We start from the raw sequence: 4,259 nt of genomic DNA on the forward strand, positions 1-4,259 counted from the left end.
GTTGACGTGTATGGACACGACATCAATTCATATAAAATTTATTTATAAATCACACACTTCGGTGAACACTAACAAAAATAAATTTATGAATTACATACTTTGGTGAATACTTACAAAAATACATAATAGCCAAGGTAAGATTTAGCGAATAAATGTTGATCATTCCATCATTTCTCCCACAAAAAAACTAGCTGGTTTAAAAGATTTCCAACAATACAAGACAACCTAAATACTTAACAGATCTAAAATTTCTAAATATTACATGACTCATTAATTAAAGTTTTATGACCCCACTTTCGCTTCCACCACCAATCACATTTGAATCAACATGTGATATTATTTCCTTAAGAAGTTCATCTTCATCTATAGTTCATCGTATAAAATGATATTCCAAAAGACTTGATTTTTATTTTTTAAAATATTTATTGATAAAATCTTTACAAATAAAAAATATTAAAAATATAAAGAAAATTATTAAAAATTAATAGCCCATGGACTGACCTATGAGACTTGCGGGTTGGGCTATGAGGCCAACGGACCAAAGGTGCGGGCTAAAAAGCCTCGTTCCTAAATGGGGAAAAAATATTCAGTCCAACCCCACTTATTTCAAGGGTTGGGTTAGCCTAGCCTCACGGGCCAAGCCCATTTTAACGACTCTAAATAAAACAGAGCAAAACACAATTCACTACATTAAATTAATACCCAAACTCATAATTGCATCTCGAGAATCAGGATTTAACCACCCATGACAAAAAGTAAAGAGATTATATCTATCATGCTCAATCATGATTGTGATGAAATAAAGTAATTATAATCAACACCCACGTCAATTTCAACTTGAAATTGTCAATTTCAAGAATGAAATTGAAATCCTAAAACTAAAGATAATTTTCACAAGGTAAGAAGTCTCATACAAAAGAATCTCAAAAGATCTCAAAAAAGAATTCATATCTCTCTTTTGGACTATTTATAGTTTCCCAATATTTGGCCTAAAATTCACTGCATGACCAACTAAGGGACATTAGTAATTAAGCTCACCGAACACGATCAGTGGATCACCGTCTGTTCCTCAGCTCGTCTTTCATTTTCTTTAGTTGTTTGAACCTCAATTATCGAACTCGTTCGGTTCTTCCTTTCACATTTGGTGGTTCTCTACTACCACCTTTGTTCTCCTTTTAAGCCTTCATTATTCATCAAAGTCCTGTCACCTTCGGCCATGATCAACTTGTTCACTCTTCTTTTTCGGCAAGTCGTTGTTTGACATTATGAAATATTTAGAGGTATTTATGGACATTGACATGTCAGAGCAAAGAAAACTAGTTTCTAACGGCTAAAGAATAAAATAGGCAATTAAATTAAGTAACAATAGAGAAAGTGATAATTGACTAATCTATGAAAAACATTCAACATTGAGAAGATAGTAATATCAAAGAACAAATATTATAATTGTAAATATGTAGAAGATAATACTCATGAAAGAGTAAGAATTTTACAATCTTTCAAGTTCTTAATATATGTGACAATGCCAAATCAGCTACATATGCAAAGTTCCCTTAAAAAGATAATTGCACCTTAAATGACGTTGTGTGTAAATAGGCCGACTCATTTGTCGAAAGAAAGAGGGATAGTGCCCAAGTACCCCCTCAACTTATGCCCGAAATCTCAGAGACACACTTATACTATGCTAAGGTCCTATTACCCCCTGAACTTATTTTATTAATAATTTTTTACCCCTTTTTAGCCTAGGTGGCACTATCTTGTAGGCCCAACGATGGTTGACTTTTTTTTTCAAACTAGTGCCACGTAGGCTAAAAAGGGGTAGAAAATTACTTATAAAATAAGTTCAGAGGGGTAATAAGACCTTAGTAAGTATATGTGTGTCTCCGAAACTTCGAGCATAGGTTGAGGGGGTACTTGTGCATTTTCCCAAAGAAAGTTGTGAATTTTTAAAAATTTATCTTCTTATGGAGTACAAAGTACAAGAAAACAACATACTTACAAGAAATGAATCGATTAAGGAATAAACCATCAAAGCTCATATACATTCAAGAACCAACAACTGATAACAAACAGTGAAAACATTGAGCAAGAATTCCAGAGGAGAGGTTGAAGCAAACTGTTCCATGTCATGAAGTATCAATCTTCCAATTGTAAAATAGAAAATCTTATCCAATAAATTAATTGATGAGTATTTCCATTGGAGTTTTAATCTTTCCCTCAAGAAACCATTCATTATTTTGTGCATCAAATTTAAATCTGAATAGAAACAACCAAATAGAAGATTAGAGATTTATTTAGAAGAAATAAAAGTCTTATATCAAAAAAAATAAAATACCACAATTCAAATAGCTACTCACTTGAATGATTCGGTAGAATGGTTGAGCTCCTAGAAATACTTAGTAGTGAGTTGGAGGTGGTGGAGAAGCATAAATGTATGCTGGTGGAGGAGGCGATTTCACGGGTGGAGGAGGTGAGCTGTAGTAATAGAGTGGAGGAGGAGACTTAACTGGTGGAGGTGGACAGTGGTAGTAGTAAGGTGGTGGATGAGAAGGCAATGGTGGAGGAGGTGACTTGTTGTAGTAGTGTGGGGGAGGTGATGGGAATGGTGGAGGTGGAGACATTTAGTAGTGAGGTGGTGGAAGAGATGTCGATGGTGGATGAGGAGACTTATAGTAGTAATGTGGTGGAGGAGATGGCGATGGTGGTGGTGGTGAGTTGTAATAATATGGTGAGGGTGGAGATGGCGATGGCGAATGAGGGGACTTGTAATAGTAGGTTGGTGGAGGTGATGGTGATGGTGGAGATTTGTAGTAGTATGGTTGAGGGGGAGATGGTGATGGAGGAGGAGGTGATTTATAATAATATATTGGTGCAGGTTTTGGTGATGGTGGAGGTGGAGAAATGTAGTAATAAGAAGGTGGTGGAGACTTTGTTGGTGGAGGCGGAGATTTGTAATAGTATGCTGGTGTAGGTTTTGGTGATGGTGAAGGTGGAGACTTGTAATAATAATGAGGTGGTGTAGACTTAGTTGGTGGTGGAGGAGATTTGTAATAGTAAGCAGGTGGTGGCGGAGACTTATAAACGTATGTGAGGGTTGGGGGAGGTGGTGATTTATACACATACTTTGGTGATGGAGCAGGTGGTGACTTATAAACATAAGTTGGTGATGGAGGCAGAGGAGATTTATAGTAGCATGGAGCAGGTGTAGGCTTGGGCTTTTGGCATTCTGCATAAGGTTTCTAGAGCCATAAGCAAATGGCTTTGCATAGAGTACAACTTCATATTTATTCTTTGACTTCACTTTAAGGTTAGCACTCTTTATTCCCAGTGTAGCTTTGTAGGAATTCTACACTTTGAATCCTTTAGAGCATTGTGGAGTTTAGCTTTGCAGGCCTTTGCTCCATATTTGCGATATTCAAATCCTTCAACTGTGATACTAAATTTTCCGTTGATCTTAGTAGTACCATAACTCACGGTTTTCTTGTCACCATCCTTGCAAGTTACTTCAACAACAACACCTAAATCCATGTAAAAACAGAAATAATACATTAATTAACACCAAAACATTAATAGATATTTTAACATATGATGATTTAGATATGTCCCTACTTCCTCCAGAACTATGCCTTGTATTCATCATATAAAATGGTAATCATAACTTGTTTTTCTCATAGTAAATACTCTTTCAAGCAAGAACAAACTACTTTCATGCAATTGTAAAAATAGTGCTTCTAGTTGTTGCCTTGTAAATTTTCTTGACGTTTTAAAAAATTAATTATAACTATAGATATCGATGATAGTAAAGAGGATTAATGATTCAAATAAAAAGCGACACATTTGTAGTTGGATAATTTATCTTAAGAAAATTAAGGGAAAATAAAGAAAACAGGTATGATATAAACACTATGGTACCTTCCAGGTGCTTCTTGCCATGAGACATTTTCCGACAACTTTGACCATAAATTGATGATGTGGAGGATAGTAATGAGTTGGAGTTGAAGGAGACTTGTAGTAGTTTGGAGTTGGAGGTGATTTCTTGGGTGGTGGCGGCGAGGAGTAATAGTATGTAGGAGGTGGTGACTTAACAGGTGGTGGTGGGGAAGTGTAGTGATATGGTGGGGGAGGTGATTTCTTCGGTGGTGGTATTGAGGAGTAGTATTATAGTGGAGGGGGAGACTTCACTGGTAATGGTGGAGACTTTTAATAGTACGGGGGAAGAGGTGATTTGGTAGGTGGTTGATATACCGTGGTTTCACGGT

At 36.2% G+C, this 4,259-nt stretch overlaps 1 pseudogene; it reads right to left on the reverse strand.

Annotated features, from left to right (window-relative positions):
* Positions 1 to 2,270: 2,270 nt before the first annotated feature.
* On the reverse strand, positions 2,271 to 3,940 carry LOC101248954 (extensin-2-like; annotated as a pseudogene).
* Between the last annotated feature and the right edge of the window lie 319 nt (positions 3,941 to 4,259).

This window comes from Solanum lycopersicum, chromosome 12 (genome assembly GCF_036512215.1).
Source record: "Solanum lycopersicum chromosome 12, SLM_r2.1".
Lineage (NCBI taxonomy): Eukaryota > Viridiplantae > Streptophyta > Magnoliopsida > Solanales > Solanaceae > Solanum > Solanum lycopersicum.